Here is a 20009-nt window from a genome sequence, read left to right as displayed (position 1 = left end):
TATTCAACTCTCAATGTCAACGAGAATGTTTAGTTCATTTTTTATTCGGTCTCAAAAGAGAAATCAAAATACATGGATTTATGTACGTGTATTTATGAATCAAAATACATGAGAAATCACAGTGAGAAAAGCACTTCTACCTTAAACTGTGATTATATATAACAAATGCAGTGAATTATAGTTAAAAAATAGTGAAAATATTTATATTTCTGAACTATTTCATATATAACATTTTCGGTTTCACATATGTGGCAATTTAAGAACTTTTTTACGTATACCAATTTTTTGAAATAACTGCAAATTTTTGTATCTTCAAGGAAGCTTATTCTTTCACCTTTAGTATATAAGTAATGGTAATTTACCAGATAAAATTACTTAATGGGGAATATAGAAAAATATCTAACCACTTACCTTTGTGACTTCATCTGCAAAGAGACTAAAAAAGTAGTTCAGCTAAATCTGCTATAATAAATATTTATAATAATGCTAAATTATGCAATATCTATTAATATGACAAATTTTTGTAAAGCTATTTATTTGGATGAAAGATAAACACATTCAGAAATTTATGACACTATATCATGATTAACAGAGGATAAACACTTTTCAAAATTCAAAATAGTTTTTATTAATCCAATTTATCACATTTTATTTGAATTCATGAAAAACAATCTTATATCCATGTATTCTTATGTATATAAGAACTCTTGATAAATTGGATCTCTGTCATTGCCTTTCACAGCACCTAAAATAAAAAAACACTCACAATTACTATATGTGAATATAATTCATAATTAAATTTAAACAAATGACTATTAGAATGGAAATTAAAGGAAGCATTTAAAATATTTTAACATTTAGTACCTATAAACAGAGTAGCAATTATTTGATTTTTCGATTATAGTAAAATAAACATGGGGGATGCCTTTTAAAATTTTTTATGTCAGAAAATAAACTCAAACCACCAGCTGAACATATGAACAGTTTTATCAATCAGCCACTGGTAGGTAACCTGGATACTGAATCAACATATAAAGTTGCCAAGATAAAGAGAGAAACAAAATTATGATAATCACATCTTACCTATTCATAAAACTATTTTAAATTTAATGTGTAGGCAAGTCCAAAAAGAGTGAGAATGAATTTATTTTGCAACACAAAGTAAAGTCTTGCAGGAGCAAAAAAAAACTTGTCTCATGAGATTGGCAAGTAAAAAATAATTAACTGCATCTGGTAACATTTATCTGACAACACATAAGTAATTGTTAGCTACGTGCAGAAAATAAAATCTGATCAGAGGCGTAGCTAGAGGGGGGCAAGGGGCATCTGTCCCCGGGTACAGAATCCAAGGGGCGCCAAACTGATGTTAGAACATTTTAGAATTAAATGTTTTCCATCCTTGGCAAGCAGTAGGGGGTGCGAAATCTTCAGTTGTCCCTGAGCGCTGAAAACCCTAGCTATGACTCTGAATCTGATCATGTTAATGCAATTTTAAACTTTTGAATTTAACCGCAGAAATTTACCAAAGAAGTACTTGTAACAGTAGTAAATGAAGATGTGGCTAATCTTTACTGTATGGTACACCTTGGTTTCTGTCTGAAAAAAAAATTGCAAAGTGGTATTGGTTGTTTGTGAAATGTGGAAGCCCATTGCGTCAAATAAGTTTTTCGGTAACCCTAATGTTGATAATGTTGGCAAAAGTAGCCTTTGGGGGAAAAAAAAAAAAAAAAAAAAATTTTTTTTTTTTGTCAATAAAAAGGAGTTATTTCTGCAAATATTGCCAACGTGCTGTGATAAATTTAGTTTTGGGCTACTTTTTTTAATAGTAAACCTTTTGTACAGTCCCAGGTTTTTGGTTCTTATTATTCTTTTCAATTGCTGTGTTTGGTTGCACGGAAGTGGTATGGTCTTGTATTTTGAACATGCTATTTATTATTTTGGTGTGGGTACCATCGTTTGAGTATGTCTGAGGTGACTAAGAGACGAAAAATTTAATTGAATTGCTTACCTGGAGGATGGTGGTGGGAAGCCTAAACATATATATGCATGTGAAAAAAAAGGTATGTTAAAAAAATGACGTTTCATTTATTTTTTTGTCTCTGTGTGTTAATTTTTGTTGGAAGATTTATTGTTTAATGTTTTTATGTTAGGAAATATGTATTTTTGGTAACTTATTCCTCTCTGTTTGTGTATTTTTGGTTGTCTGTGTGTTAAGACAGAGGCAAATTTTTTCTGGTAACTATGATATTTTTAACTTTCTGGTTTTCTTAAAGTGAAAATAGATCAATGTGTACATGGACAAAGTTAAGGCAGTGCACAATGCCCAGTTTGTGCAGTTCTCTGTTTTAATAGGTCGATGTGTACATGGACACAGAGTTTGTGTATGTCTTTGACTTCTTATTTTGGTTTTGTGTAGCGGCCACCTTGAAATTGGTGCTGATCCTCTCAGGTGACGATCTTGATATAAAAAAAAAGAAACGATTCGGCAAGGGTTACAGTAGAGTAAATTTTTACTAAAGATGTTCTACCATAATCATCATTTCTGTGGTTTAAACACTAGTGGAGCAGTATGCAGAGATGAAGATTTGAGTTTTGTTTACACAGCATGATGGTTTAGGCACTCCAACCATTACAGTGAACAAAATTATAATAAACATAGCCACAATAATTGTCTATAAATACTGATGTATAACACTGCATTAACTAATATATTTCTTACGCTAGTATATACAGAATCCTTAATCAAAGGGAAAATCAGAAGACTGTGCATGCATTTTCCTTTAACTGAAACATGGATTTGACCATACAAATCTCAGTCTTACGGGACATGCCACACTATGCAGATAGACAGTAAAAAGTGCTTGTGTTGTTTTTATTTGTTAGAGGTATGAAATAAATATACTTCTAGATTTTAATTTTTTCTTTTCTTGTTTTACATTTGGATTACCTATCAAAAAAATAGGGAATTTTGATATTATTACAATATCGGAGTTAAAATAACAATTATTGGACATGTTAAAGTAATGAAAATTTTAAATTAGGTTAAAAAGTAACCCTTAATGTGGCATATTTTTGAATTAAACTCTATCGACATTAAAAACAACAAAACGTCCCTCTTTATTAAGGACTTTAATTAACCAATTTTAAATACGGAGCTGTGAATGAATTTTTTCCCTTGCATGTTATAATAACTGAAACAAAATTACTCTGATACAGTCAAATTCCTAAATGCAAGTACATAAAATTTACTTTAGCAATTTAAAGAGATGAGACACACTGAACACATGAATAAATTTCTATCAAAGAATAATTTATTAAATTTGGCCCGTTCCATAGTAAACTTTAACCATTAGATTACATTATTACCATGTTATCAGTTTGAAAAGCAAGTCATATGCCAGATCTTGGATGTAAAAGAAATGCACAAAATAATATACAGATTATTGAAAAATGATGTATACCAATGTTTATAGATATGATTAAATGTAACAGAAAATTTACTGTCACAACCACATTTTTAAGTGAAATGTATTATTTTAACATTTTATAATATTTAAGGTATGGCATTAAATGCAACATTATGTGCCTGGATATAAGTTAGTAAATTAAAAAAAAATAATAATAATAAAAGAATGAATCTGATGAAAAATTTCAAAAACAAGCAGAATTTAATTTAGAAGACCTTTAGACACTTATTATAAATAAATTTGAGAATTCTTCACCCAAAATTAAATTATAATTAACTAAAACCAGTTTGACTGACCTTCTACAAAATCCTTCAGCTGCAATTTTTTCTAGCTTGAAAACCAAATTCTTCTCCACATGGTAATAACATCTTAACCAGGTGAAATTCCTGCAGAAAGTTTGATAACACAGTAATAGAATTAATAGAATAGAAAAATTAACACAAAAGTATAGAACATCATTTAAACTTAACATTATTACAAATTTTGGTGCTTTCTGACTATCTGCAAAGCTGTGAAAATTGGCAAAATGGTTAGTTTATGGTTCATATCTACTGCTCTGTTCACAAGTAGTAATTCAAATAAGCACTTTATAAGAAACAAATTTTAGGATGCACACACACAAAAATATATACATTGGGTCAATATTCACATATTTTTCATCCAATGGAATACTATTCAGAAATAAAGATTAAATATAAAGCATGTAAATACATGTGTGTGGTATGCATATTCATAGTTTGCTATTATCGTGTGCATACTCTTGCTGTTTTAGCATAAGTTGAAGCTGTGAGGGCAGATGATAAGAAAGTATCAGAATTTTTCATGTATAAGAAAAGATTGCCCTGACAATAGTATCTCAATTGTTTAGCACTGACATTTACATAGCGCATTAGAAATATATAGTAATATATGTATAATAAAAAGATAATTGCATATTATTAATTCATTTTTTTAAATGCCAAACTTTAACAATTCTTTCACATATAATTAAACAGAATTCTTTCACGTGAACATCTAAAATCCATTCTTAACTAAAGAATAAATAATAAAACCACGTAAATTTCTTATCAAGCCCATCATTTCCGAAATGCCTACTTCTGAAAGTTCCCAGCATTTCTCTTATATTATTAAATTATTTAATTAATTAGTTTCTCAATATATTATTAAATTACTAAACTAAGCATCAATGATCGTCATGTTCGCTAATGTGGCAATATCTTTCACACTTCTTTGTTACCACAAGTAACAAGTAGGCTTCAATAAATCTTAACATGCTACTTTTGTCTAAAATTTGTACAAATAATAAAATTAAATGAGCTCTTTATAATATGCTCAAAGAAATAATTTTGTATGAAAATTTGTATGTTATATATTGGCCTGATTAATGATTCAGGAAATAATTCGGGTTTTCAAAGTGATTCCAATAATTCAAATTTCAGCTTGTGTCAAAATAAAATCTATAACACAAAGATAAGCAAATTTCATTATGAACAATGCATTTTAACATTATTCAATCACTGGCAATCACACAGTACTGATTGCTTCAATAAACATTACTGTAACTGTGTTATTTAAAAGACAGTAATGTTTTAATTATTTCCTTAATTAAAACATTACAGTCTTTTCCTCCTTCTAACACCAAAAGAAAACCCAGATAAGAAATATAAAAATATCAGTAAAAATAAATTATATTATTGAATGACACTTTACATTAATTACACTTATGCATATATTATTTTATTATAAATTATTTCAAAATCAAAGAAGAGAGGAGGAGAAACTTTAATATTGACATTTCTAAAATGATATAAACATTAATCATTTAGTACAGTTTGTTATTTCAGGCAAAAAGAATTCACTTTTCTGGATAGCATTTATATTTCCATCTCACTTTCAATGAAACATTAAGAGAAATGCATGTAACTTAAACACCAGTTTATTTTATTTATCAGACAGATTATGTCATTTCGAAAAAACCTATCAGTAAAATTCGGTAGTAATAATTCTGAATGTTAGGCAACTTGCAAGATTCAACAAAAATTATCAATACTTTTATTATAATGACAATACTACAGTAACATGAACATAAATTTAAACTGCATATAACTATAAAATAAGCCAGCATATAATAATGGTGCATTGGTTTCTAAAACAATGGGCTCTATGAAAAAATACATGTATTATGGTAGCTATTCCTATTCTTCAGCTTTCCTAATATAAAAATGCAAACAATATTTATGAGAAAATGTTAAAAGCAATCATAAGCATTTGATTGAATGACCATATTTTGTCTTCTTGCAAGTCGAATCTTAAAATGATATGCAGTTTGAAAAATGCTTAATCCTTTTATAAAATATTCAAAAAAGATTAAGGTACTGTTCTGTTATCAGGACCGGGTTCAAAATTGTATTTATGTATGCTTGTACATTTGTATGTTTGTGTGTCTACATATACACATCTATGCACATACTTACGAACACAGGTTCATACATTTCCGATTCTGGTCCCAATAACAGAACAGTACCCCCAAAAAAACTTAAATTACAAACTAGATTAAGATAATGTTTCAACCATACATATTTTGGACAAAACAATGAAAACTCTTATTTTTATACAATTGTTCAAACTATTTAACATAAATTTATTGCTGCAATAAAATAATAAGCAATCTGATCACACATATTATTTTGAAACTGAATGCATAAACTAGACTAAAAAAATTCAGTCATAAACATTTGGATAGCAGGGCAAATTAGATATTTGAAAAGACAGCCAGCCATTGAGATACACGTAATTCACGACAGAATGGTAACAATTCATAAAGCTGTGAAACATTTAACTGTCAAAATGACATAAATTCGAAAAGCAAAAAAAGTAAACATACAAGTATTGCAATTGAACTTACCTTTCATGCAACAAAAAATATCCATACAAGTTAACCTCATGGCGCAGCCATTTTGGATTTCGTTTCAAATCAGACAGATGTTTACGGATTTGCGGAAGAATACGAGGAACTAGTAGTTTGCCGGATACACTGTGCAATGACGCGAAAGAATATAGTTCTGTAGAACTTCCTACATTATTCCGTAATAAACAGTACTATTTCCTAATTTTTTCTTTATCTAATTAATTAATTAATAGGGAAATAGTTAAATAATGCCGAATTCATTTTTAATGAAATGTACAATTTTGCATGTATGGGACGACCACCTTCCGTCCAATATTTCTGAGAATATAAACAAATTTTGGAATCTGAGAGTATCGGTAAATAAATATATAGAATATCGCCTCTCAAACGACCACTTCTGAAAGTGACCAATAGTTCTGAGATTATAAATAAATACTGATATTATGCTTTATTTCTATAAGACGACCATCTCTATATAAGACCAAAGTTTTTAGAATCTTGGATAGTCATCAGAGATGTATCTTTACTGCGAAATTATCGCACGACTGTAATTCAATATCAATAACAGATCGCGCGATTGAAAAACATTTTCTGTCCTGTAATTAGAGGAAAAAAATTTTCCTTATGAGGTATTTCTCCCGCTTTCCTAGCGTGCCTTCGTGGTGTAATAGTTCTGCACGCTGGGCCGGTATTTCAGAGGTCCGTGGTTCGATTCACGGCGAAGGCGGTTGCTAATTTTTCATCTCTACGGCTTCCCCAAAAAATCCTAATGTCTCTACAGTGGCGCCCGAACTAAAAAGGTGTTGGATGAGGTATATCCACACCCAGGATTTAGTGATTGGATCCCCTTAAAAAAAGTCGGCCTTTAAAAAGAGAAGTAATATAAGGTATTTCTCCCGCTTTCCTAGCGTGTCTTCGGCCCACCAGTGGCCGAGCGGTAAAGTCGCTGAACCCTGGTAGTGCGATCCGAGGTTCGAATCCCGCGAACGGGCTGGCTGCATGGGTGTTTTTGTGGTTTTCCCCACGTGTAACGTGTATACGCCAGTTTCCCTTAGAAAGTCCTCCACGAAGACATCCCTCCCCTTAGGCAGATAGCCCTAGTGTGCTTTGCCATAATTAAATACACCACCACCACACCTAGCGTGTCTTCGTGGTGTAGAGGTTCTGCACACTGGGCCGGTATTCCAGAGGTCCGTCCTTCTATTCCCGGCGAAGGAAGTTGCTAATTTTTCATGTTTCCTGCTTCCAAAAAAATACCTAATGTCTCTATACCCAAATTTAAAAAAAAATTCGTTTCCGTAATTAAATATATCTATATCTAATTTTACCTATATTTGTAGTAGGGTTTGTAATCTGTAAGTAATTATACATGTAATTTATACTTTTTTTTATAAAAAAAATGTATTTTATTTAGAATTTTGCAAATATTCTAGAAAATGCTGATCCATTGAAAAAAATCTTTTCCATGACTAAATAAATTTTTAAAAACGTCAGAAAAATAGCAGTTAAAATTAATAACAAAATAACAAGAATAAATCATCAATCATATCAATATTTTTAATGTACAGCATTTAGAAACAACTTAGTAAAATACATATGAAAAATAAAATAATGTGCAAGTTTCAGATGTGCAATGTCAAAAAATTAAAACTGGTAAATTTGAGAACAAATATCCTCAAAATGTTTGACAACGAAAGTCCTCCGGACAATGCAGAATGAATGTCCTCAGGATGTGAAATTGGTGAACTCCTCAGGACATCTGAGAATCAACATCTTCAGGACATCCTGTCATATCCCGGGACATAGCGACTTAAATAAGACATCCTCAGGATGTTAAATTACGATCTCCTCAGGACATCTGAGAATCAACATCCTTAGGACATCTTAAGTATGTCCCGGGATATTGCGACTTAAATAGGACATCCTGAGGATGTTTTGTGTTATGGGGGAAAGGCACTAGCTTCGACACCACACACCCGTGTAGTGCAAGACAATGTCAAGCCTGCAAGGCAGAACTGTTCAGAATGAAAACAACGGCGCAGTGTTAGATGAACAGCAGGCTATTGCATATCCAAGAACAGTACATGGTTTTGCAGTTCTTCAAGGTAACTTGCAACGCAGCCAAGCCGCAACTGTCCATGCAGCCCAGGTTATTCTAGAAAACAATGTAGATCTAGCCGCAGTACAAGAGTTTCATTCCATTAACAACAGGATCACAGGATTGAGCAACTTCAAAACTTACCATTCAGTAGGCAATCAAGCAGCCATCGCCTACAATGGTCCACTCACGCCCCTGCTAATGCATAAAGGAGATTACACCGTTACTGTACACCTGGAAGGGCCTTATGGTCAGATTGCCATCACCAGCGTGTATTTTCCTCCTTCGCACGACATTGTCACTGCACTCCAGGAGCTGGAACAAGTCATGATGATTCCGACTAGGAATAAGAAAATCGCTGGGGACTTTAACGCTGCTAGCCCTCTATGGGGTGCGCCAGAGGAAAACAGGAGTGCATGCCCTGTCCTTGACTTCATCACTTCTCATAACCTTGCAGTCGTCAACTCCTGCGACAGCTCTCCTACATACTGGACTACCAGGGCTCAGGGGTGGCCTGATATCACTTTAGCCACCACTACTTAATAATAGGTATACTTAATAATATTCACAATTGGAAGGTTAGCGAAACCCCCTCGTTCAGTGACCATCGCTACATTGAGTTCAGAATTGATTCGGAGCACCAATTTATCACAAAAAACAGATGGAAAACGAAGTAAATAAACCTCAACAAATTTAAAGATTCACTCTCAACCCATATTGAAAGTCTCGTCGCACAATGTAACAATTGCAACAGTAGTAAAGACATCGACGCCATGCATGAAGATCTTATGCAAACACTGCTCTCAGTTTGCGAAAAAGTCTTGAAAAGGAACCATTACGCAGCCCTGAAATGCACTCCTTAGTGGAGCGCCACGCTGACTGCTGAACGCAGCAAAGTCCGTGTCCTAAGGCGCAGAATGCAAACATGCAAGGATCCGTTAGAAAGAGAGACACACTCGCTAATTTTTCGAAAGCACAGAGCTGCTTACAAAAGACAGATTGCAAAAGCGAAGTTTTCATCCTGGAAAGAGTACTGTACTAACACTGCGAATAAGTTCGGAACTGTCTTCCGTGTTGCACATGATAAGATGTTTACACCTACTAATCTTACTGCCACAATAAGCCACGGAGCAGAAACCAGCACAGAAGTAGTTGCGCACATTCTGGACAATATCTTTAGACCTGATAACGCAGACACAGATAATTCCGCTCAAAGAAATATCAGAGCCAGTGTTGAGCAATATTACAATACCAAGAAAACAGATTTTGAACCGCTGCCAAACGCCAAAGAAATGAACGACATTGTTAAAGCGTTAAACACCAATAAAGTCCTAGGTCCTGATGGGATAGATAATGGCATTCTGCAAGCCATTAACAGTACGCATCCGGAGTTACTGTATGCCTTCATTACTGCGTGTTGGCGCAACAGATATTTCCCATCCGGCACGAAACTCGGTGAGGTGGTGCTCTTCCTCAAAGCGAAAAAAGACCCTAATGTACCAACGTCTTACCGGCCTATTTGCCTTCTTCCTGCCTTGGGTAAAGTACTAGAGAGAGTCGTCCTTCAAAGATTTAAACACTATATCCTGTCTGGACAAAGCATAAATGACAAACAATTCGGCTTCATTCCTGGCAGATCAGTGGATCACGCGCTGCAGCACCTACGAAAATTAATAGCAAATAACAGAAGAAATAACCAACATAGTCTCATTATCTCTGTGGACCTACAGGGCGCTTTCGACTCGTTGTGGTGGCCCGATGTACTGAAGAGATTACAGGACATGGGTTGCGCTAAGATTCTCTTTGACCTTATTTACAGCTACCTAAGTGATCGCCCTTACACGCCACTACGGACGCAGGAGTGCACTCCCGTTCCATCAATAGAGGCTGTCCTCAAGGATCCTGTCTGGGTCCACTGTTCTGGAATCTTGTAGCGGACACAGCGCTGTCTCTCTTTAACACAGATCCTCACACGGAAATACTGGCTTATACCGATGACTTTTTGCTGGTAACCAAAGGGCACAGCCGCAACGCATATGAGACTATGGCGCAACAAGCAATGGACAAGATGGCCAAATGGGCCAATGACCATAAGTTAATTACTGCCAACTCAAAAACCCAAGGTATGCTTATTTGCCCAGGTAAGCGTCATCGAAGAACCCCGTGCATCAACCTTCATGGGAAAAACATTAAAATAGTCAGAAACTTGAGGTACCTTGGAGTTATAATTGACGACACATTCACTTGGATCCCACATTTAAAGGAGGTCAAGGCACGACTTCACAGGATATTTCATTCCATGCTCAGAACAGCAGCACCAATATGGGGAGTTTCTTCGAGGATGCTTAAGACGTGGTACTCTGTAGTTGCTGAACGTATTGCACTCTATAGGGCCTCCATGTGGGGCATAACGATCACTACTAAAATGGAGAATCTGCTACGCTCAGCAGAAAGACCATTCCTCCTAAGCATTACCCGAGGATATAAAACCTCGCCCACTAATGCTCTTAACGTGATTTCAGGACTACCGCCTCTGCATCTCTTAGCTCAGCGCGAGAGTGCAATAGTGCGAGTGCTCCGACTCAAAGAGACAATAAGTTTATGGGACATGACTTATGTTTATACTGACTATGAGCAAAGCATTCCCGAGCCACCTTGCCACCCGGCCGAATTCAACATCTCGATTAACTGCGGGTCACCAACGTGGCCGCACTTCTCTACGCACTGGAAAATAACTATTCCAGTATATATTCAGATTCAGCCTCTAGCCTCCAGGCAATCCAAGGCACATGTAGTAAAAATTCACTCGCCAGGGCCGTACAAAAACTCTTACTAAGAACACCTAAATACTATAGGCCTGAACTCCAGTGGGTACCTGCCCATACTGGAATACTGGGCAATGAAATTGCAGATGCAATAGCCAAAAGAGCAGCAACTGACCCCCCCACGTTCGCACACTTGACGTGCCTCTCCCGGTTTCGTTCTTAAAAGCTGAGCTCGAGAGAGAATTACTCAAACGTTGGCAACATCTGTGGGAGACAGAGACCACCGGCAGAAGAGTTTACAGAATTTTTCCAAAAGTCTGCCGGCTTCTAAAATATGGCTCGTCTCACTTCACTCAGTATCTAACAGGAAATGTTCCCTTCATGACTTATCTGCATCGCTTCAGACGACGCGAAAACGAGCATTGCTCATGCGGGATGGTAGGAGATCCGGATCACTATCTGTTCGCTTGCATTGAGACTGCCAAATATCATCTTAGGCAACCAGTAGCAAACCACATCCATGCATGGGCCGAAGCTACTTCAAAAAATCGCAATGCATTGAAACGCATATGCGACTGCATAAACATTGCACGCAAAATCTCAGACAGGCTGGAGTAATTCTCAGCCACCATCCTCGTCACCAGCACAGCCCCTGTATACTCAGTACCTGTAGTGAACTAATTTTATCTTAAGTTAGCTTATTCGGCTTTTCTTATTCTCTGTATATATTTATCTCCTTGAACTGTAAACCTTGAATTATGAACCTTGAACTATGTATTTTGCCTTATTTTATGTATTGTTTCCACTGTTTTGCCTTTTTTTAATTTTATGTATTATTTTACTTTCTAGTATTTTACTTCTTATTACTTTTAGAATTTGTAACCACCTATCCATAACTCTGTAAATATGTAACTGAAATTGTTCTTCTCACCGGCAATGCACCCTTCTTCCATCATACACTATCGTCTTCGTCCAGCATTTGTTTGCACTGCCCCCAGCAGTCGTCTTGAGCACAATATGTATTTATAAGTGTGTTATTTTGTTCAAGTTATTTCCGTCAGCGGGGCTACCTGGCCGATATGCTAACTACCCAGTGGACCGGCTGCCTCGCTGTCGGTGGCAAGAAAGAAAGTCATTTGCAAGTATGAAATATAAAGAAATTACACATAGTTAGTTGGAAAATTTTGCCAGTATAAAAGAGAACTGGGGCTAAACTTCTGATATAATAGAAGTTATGTTATCGATTTTAAAATTATGCGGGTACAATATTTACATGATTCGTCAAAATTTCTTTAAATTTTAATTGGCTAGTTCAGAAAAATGAGCAGGAAATTCACATTTCTATGAAATCTGAATGGAAGACGGAATTACTTTGGAATCTTGTCAGCATCTTACTCTCTTAAAATTAATATGTTATGTGTAACGGTGTATTTGTATAAAACTGTACACAAAAAACATTTAATATATTATTTTATGTATTTTTATATAAAATGTTCATTAAATTAAATTAAAGTATTAAACTAAACAGAGTTATTAGTTTAAATCAACTTAATATAATACGGCAAGATATAATACAGTCGTGTAAAGAAAAATATGTCTTGACTGTAAAACGACCACGGCGAAACAGCCACGGCGAAATGGCAACCGCGAATAGTCTTTTTCTCTACATGTAACATTTATAAATTCGGTGAAGTCAAATTAATAAATTTGGCCCACTAGGGCTTTACCACTATTAATGAATAATAATAAAAGGTGTTGCACTATGTACCATTTTATATATTGTTAACACCAATGTTATTATATATTGTTAACACCAATGTTATTATACGAGTATATTGTTAACACCAAAATGTACGCTTCAAAATTTTTGTTTTTTCACTAAAGAATATCATCACGGCTTCACGCTTTAGAATACATCACGGCTTCACGCTTTAGAACCACTGGTAGAATTACTACTTTTACACTTGGAAGAATTTGTAACGCAAATAAAAAAAGATTTTGAATACGAGAACTGCGATAAAATGTCGCTAATGAGAAAAGGGAGAATGCTAAAAGTTTATCTGAGAGACATTTAACGGGCAAAATTGGGTACGTGGTAGACAGAGAGCATCCAGATATTTTGACCACTGATAGCTTTTGCTGGTATTTTTGTAACCGTCACGGGAAAAAAATCAGCCAAGGAAAGCATAATTTCTGAGAACCGAGCTATAACCGAGCTGAGAACATAAATGAGATTCCAAAAATTTCCATTTTCATCCTTCTCATCCTCCCTTCTCATTTAGTAACATCCATTAGGAAAGCTTGTATGCACGTCCATATAGTCGTGATTACTGTGGAAAAATTTAACGCTTAGTTTGCTTCAGTGGCCCTGTTTCACATTTGGCTATAGGCTGTTTAGCACTTAGCGTACATTTTGAAAACTTATAAGCATGTTTTTTCTTCTCTGTAAACAATGGACAACTGAAATCAGAGTTAATGAATTCGCTGATATGGACTCAAAACTTGCTGATATGAAGCCAGTTCATAATACTTGCTATTGCGCCAGCCTTATAGAGCCAAACTGTATCCTAAAACTCTCTTGTCTATAACCCTACTGATCTTCAATGTTTCACCGCAGACCATCTATGACGAAGTCTGTTGTAATGAAGACATTTATCATAGCGATTAAAGATCTCTACAGAGCATTTCTCACTTTCCGTGTAGTGCGTAAAGGCGGATCACGTAATAACTAAGTAAAAAAATCGTTGCGATTCTTACTGTACCGACAAAAGATCTGTGGTACACTCACTGCCTGAAACCTAGCTCTCTACGGATTTAGGTATAACAAACATGCTATCTGTATTTTGGCAGAACTATCCGCTCAGATTAGTAGCTACATTATGCGTACATCCAATAGGTTGTTATTAAATTTCAAATAAATTTATCAAACTTTCTGTCTTCACCTTTTGTAGTAAATAAAAGTATCAAGTTTAGAAATTAATAATCATATAATTATTTACATATTTATAGATGTAGAATGTGTAACACGATACACATCGCTGCATTTAAATGTGTGAAAAACCTTATGTGATTCTACGATGTGTTGCTTTAAAAGAGACTACACATATAAACTAATGATACTTCTTCAGGTTTTGCAGAACTAGCTAAAAAATTCATTTACATTCTTGTTTTTATTTATAATATGAATATATCCATTGGGGGGTAATTAACACTGTATTATATTAATGGACGCTAACACGTGCAGTGGCATTAGATATTTTATATGCAATTAATTAACTATATTGTGCAAATTAATGGTCTAGCATCACTGAGGGGGATGCTAATTGTTTACTTCATTCAACTGCGACTAAGATGGATCAGATCTACTTAAACTGTTGCAGTGAGACTAAAATTAAAAATAGTCTTCTATTCAGTGAAAAACGCTAATGTTGGCACTTACGACCCTCATTTACAAAGGGTTAAAAGTTCGATGAACTTGAACAGCCCAGATGCTTCGCTGAACCTTTCGAAACTGCAAGAAATGAGTAAAAATAAATAAAAAATAAAATTAAAAAAAAACTTTAAAGGTGTTTCAATTTCGGAGATGTCATCTTTTTGAAGTGTCTGTTTGACAATAGTGCAAAAGAAATGTTTTCTCAGCAAGCGTAAAAAAAAAAAAAAAAAAAAAAAAAAAAACAGAAAATTTGGATGATGTATTTAGAGTACACGAATAAGAAAGAATTTTGTTTTTGTGCTTAGCAACTAAAATATGCCGGAATAAATAAGTTTTGCTTCTTTTATTAAGAGCTTACGTATCCATTATATGTGGATACGATTACTTACGTATCCACATATAATGTAATTCAACGTTTAATCTTCTCAAACCTTTATATTTAGGAACTACACCGCTTTATTTATGCGTAAGACAACATATTTAAATTAATGGCGTTAACTTCTTTCTTTGATGTCCCAATAATATGAAACTTTACGGTCAGCTGTTAACACTTGTTAAAAGGTGTTATATAATTCCTTCTAAAAGACTATCTCTCTCCAATCGAATGCAGTGATTTTTCTTTAATAAATAAAATTATGAATGTGATAGTAGTATCCTCTGGGGAAGGACTACGTAAGTTTTAGAAAATAAGAAGAGCCGAAGGAAATAATATTCTCTTTTTCATTGATATTTGGATGTAAAATAGTAACATTTTATGTCCTAATAATAAGGTTACGCATTTTTTTTTTATGTAGGCTAACACATTTATTGTACACAGCAAGCAATAAATACAGTTAAACAAGTTTAGGTAAGGCCCCGTGTTTTAGATTTACGAAAGAAGCCTGACTTTTTAGACACAATTTCTAGAAGATGTTTTCCTTGATAACCAATGCGAGATGTCATCTCCCAAGACTTGTTGCGTTCGAGAGTATCCTGAGAAACATTCGTAATCTTCTGATTTAAGGCTGGTAATATTTAGTTCATTCGACAAAGATTTGTGCTCGTACTGATGTGCAAGGTTAACAAAACGCTGAACGTTATACTGGTATTTGCATCAGATGTAGAATGAGTACAACAGTCTGACGTATCATGGCATGCTTAGTCCCAGTGCGATAGTAGTAGTAAGCCATAATGTGAACTACGATTCAGAAAACTGTCAATAAGTGTAGTCGTGGTGAAATGCAGGTAATGAACCTAATCATTCTGTACCATTGTGCACTATCTTCCATGCAGTCCACTCTTAGACTGTATGGTTCTTTCGGAAAGAGAGACAGTCAGTAGCTCAAGTTTACAAGCAACTAGTGGCTGCACATGGTGAGCTATTTATTACAGGAAGCTAAGTATTTAACTAGGTAAGGAATTTTAAAATGAAAGTGCATTTAAAGGAATGATCAGTCAGGAAAAGAAAACAAGGTAATGAATGAGCCATAGGAATGATCAGTAGAGAAGGCACACACCAGCCGCAATCTAATAAATGTCTACTTTTATACTGACAAGTCGAACCTTTTTTCCCCCTGAACTATAAAAAACTTGTATTGGCAGAGGAACTCCATACAACTATAGTGCACGAAAATTTGAAAGTGTATAAAAGTTGGATTCCCGATAGGTCACTGACTTGCAAAAACAACACAATGAGCCAAGAGTTTCTGCGTCGAACCATGCATTTTTTGATAAAATGATAAACCTTCGTGGTCAGTTATTAGCCAGCAACGAAGAATTACAACAGGTTGTCCATGAGTGAGGCCATAGTACTTCTAAAGAGTGGTTTCTTGCAGCCATCCGAAAACTCCTTTGGAAATGTGACTGTGCATCCAGCTGAGGAGGAATTACTTGCGATACACATGTATGTATTCCAACAAATAAAATATGTTCTGTCACTTTTCTCGTCTTGATCCAAATCATTATTAAACAAACCAATTATCAAGTAAGATATAAGTGAAAACTTGAATTTTAAAATAGCCTAAATAAAACTAGTCTGCTGCAGTAAAAACTTGATAGTCACTCATGTCACCAAACTGAGAGAAGACTCACCCGAAAAGCGGAGTGAATTATTATAAGGGTATCTGAAAGCCCAGGTTTCCAGTTACATCCTTTAAAAATGCAATGCGTCAGGAGATCGTAAATGTTATGTAAGACATTCTGCATCCTATAATGTGCCGCCCAGACGGGAGGACGGTCCGTTGGGTTCGAATTCTGGAGAAGGCATGGATGCAAATGGTCTGTCCCTTCCTAGCAGACAACGGTGGCACCATCCATTAGGTGCCTCCATAATAAAGTGATCACCTCTTCCAGCCTTAATAGTAGCCAACGTCTAGGACCACTTGTGCCCGCCATTGGGGGGAAAATGGCATGTCAAATGTACTTGCTGAAGATGGAAACAATGCCTCGATTATCATGGCGAATATTTTTAGGACATCGGGTTGAAAACGCGAAGCTGGTTTTTATGAATCCAAGAAACTGACATATTTAACAGTGCTAAATTGTATTCAGTGCAGCGTAAAATAACCCTATTTTGAAAACAGGTAGCTTAATTATCACGCTCTGTACTTTTTGTTATAGAAACATGAGACCCTTTTTGTAAAATACTTACATTTTCTATGAGATTGAAAGAGTGAAAAAATGCGTGAGTATTGCTGATCCCATCTTGAAGAGGCCAGAAGAACAATGAGCTGGGTATAGCCAGCTGAGCTGCACTCAGTTATACACTGGTTATCATAAATTAAGGAAAAATCACAAAATTCACGATTACTGAAAAAGTTACACGTAGAATTTTGTGAAACTTGCCCACAACATACAACACATAGTAAGGTATCAAATAACATAAAAATAAATTACCAGACAATTATGGTAGTATAGAAATTAGCACATGTATAAAATGAATAAATCGAAGGTGTCAGTTTGCTTTAGTAAAAGTACCTTCAATAGAGAATAGGGTCGCCTCTAGAAGCAATACAGCACATACAGTGATGCGTGATGCTTTCAATTATGCGGTCTATCAATTTCATAGGAGGCGAGAGCCATTGCTCTTGCAAAGCTGTTGCAAGCGCGGCAAGGGTCTTAGGAGGCAGACTGAGCACAGCTAGACGTCTCTCTAAATCATCCCAAACGTGCTCGATAGGATTCAAGTCCGGAGATCGAGCTGGCCACTCCATGCGCATAATTGTTTCCTGAGAAGATAATCATCTAGGATGAGAACCCAGTGTAGTCTTGAGTTATCATCCTGTAACAGGAAAGCATCACCTATTGCCCCGGCACATAGGCCCACATAAGCATCAAGGATGCTATCTCTATAAACCGGAGCATTCACGGTTTCCGTTGGAAAGACATGGAGGTCTGTGCGTCCACCCAAAGAGATGGCACCCCAAACACAGACACTGCCTCTCCGTATGCATCTCTTTAACGGATGTTTGACGGATGATAACGGGTTCCAGGTTCTCTCCATATCAAATAACGCCTACTATCGCTTTCTAGACTAAACCTGGGCTCAACCGTAAAGAGAACAGCCCTCTACTGATCAAGCGTCCAGTGGACATGTTGTCGTGCCTACTGCAAACGGGCTCTCCAATGGCGTGAAGTGAGTGGCACGCAAATGGCTGGTCGTCTCGCATACAGACCACCTTTGTGAAGCCTTCTACGCACAGTTGACGTTGACATCAACCTTCCGGTGGCTGCAGCAAGGGAGGATCAAAGAAGAGTCGGAGTAGCGGTTCTATTTCTGTGTGCACATAATGTCAAATAGCGGTCATCAGCGCTCGTCGTAGCAGTTGGCCGTCCTTGAGGGAACCTTCTAGAGGCCGAATCTGTGGTTTGAAATCGCCTCCAAAGTCTATGAAACACAGAAGGACTCACATTTAGCCATCTGACAACTTCTGTTTGACTTTATCCTGCCTCTAGTCTCCCAATATCTCAGATTTCTGATGTCACATCACAGTGAAATATGTGGGCTTGTTCTCAAAATGGACTTTTATTCTCCTCGCAGGTGACGTATTTCGAGTGCAACGCCACTAATTTGCATATTGCAGTTTTACTCAGCTACTCTTACTTGGCAACATATTCAAATTTTACACGGTTTGTCTTATTTTTGATTTTTTTACACGGTCGCTATTTTTGTGATTTTTCCTTAATTTTATGATAACCAGTGTATCTGTAAATTTTAAATAGTTTCTTCATTATGAATATACTGGGTATTTTAAACTAGTGTAAATATTTATAGTTAAAATATTTTATAGATAAAACATAATGCAAATTTTCTCAATGGGCCAACTTAGCTGTTGTCAATAGAAACAATATAAAATTACTGTAATCATGTTTTTGATATGATGCTGTCACAGCAATGAATCATTATTTGCAACGAGTATATTAATTTTTTTACGTTTTAATGTATAATTATCAACAATAATTGATTTTATTTCGTAATTTATTAACTGAATATTTTGTTAAGGTATATATTATCACCACAAGGACTTTCTTTCTTTCCATCGACAGCGAGGCACTGAGGCAGTTAGCCGATCGGCCAGATAGCCCCACTGAACGGAATTAACTTGGTTACAAAAGTTCGTGGATTACAGGCATCCTAGGCCTACGTTTGGCAAATGAGTAAGTAAATTGATGTGGTCCAGCTCTTTCAAATATCCAAATAACACACTTTGGTGCATATTGTGTTTAAGACGAGTGCTGGAAATGCGAACAAACGCTGGGCGAGCCAATAGTACAGTGATGGAAGAAGGGTGTAGTGCGGGTGAGAGAATAATTCCAGTTTCACATGTACAGAGTTACAGATAGATGATTACAACTGAAATGCTGTCAATAGGCATCCACAATGTGAACAATAAATGAGTACTGTGTGTAGATAAACTACAAGTAGAGGTATAACTGAATTACAATCAGCTAAATAGTGCATTAATTATGAATATGGAAACAATTAACAGAGTGATTGATTAAAAAAAAGTAAACGTAATACATTAAGTAAGACAAGATGCAGAGGTCAAGGTTAGTCAATAGGAAATAAGTATAAACAGAAACGAACGGGAAAAGCTAATTTAAATAAAATACATTAACTGCAAACATAAAACATACAGGAGCCGTGCTGGCGACGAGGAATGCCAGCTGAAAATTACTCCAGCCTGTCTGAGTACCATAAGTATTGTAACTTGCTACTATATTTTCATCCTCCTTTCGCAATGTATACTTGTTAGTATCAGCTGAATATTTGTCAGTGTATAACGAAATAATATGTTAATTGCGTAATATATTTTAATGCTCATATTATAATGTATGGTTATGTACAATAACAGGTTTC

At 35.5% G+C, this 20009-nt stretch overlaps 1 protein-coding gene and 1 long non-coding RNA gene across 2 annotated transcripts in view; both read right to left on the bottom strand.

Annotated features, from left to right (window-relative positions):
- The window catches only part of LOC118191847 (potassium channel, subfamily K, member 16-like), a 277734-nt gene that overhangs the window by 213644 nt on the left and 44081 nt on the right, over positions 1–20009 (bottom strand). The gene's annotated exons all lie outside the window — the stretch shown is intronic.
- Positions 613–6435, bottom strand: LOC146998101 (uncharacterized). Its single transcript, XR_015040288.1, has 3 exons — positions 6373–6435; positions 3764–3853; positions 613–745 (listed from the first exon to the last, which is right to left on the bottom strand). It is a non-coding gene; the product is annotated as an uncharacterized LOC146998101 (long non-coding RNA).

This window comes from Stegodyphus dumicola, chromosome 3 (assembly GCF_044657685.1).
Source record: "Stegodyphus dumicola isolate Sdum_Otavi_A_Nest chromosome 3, ASM4465768v1".
Taxonomy (NCBI): Eukaryota; Metazoa; Arthropoda; class Arachnida; order Araneae; family Eresidae; genus Stegodyphus; species Stegodyphus dumicola.
The sequence above is the reverse complement of the archived record's forward strand: the minus strand, read 5'-3'. Positions and strand labels throughout refer to the sequence as shown.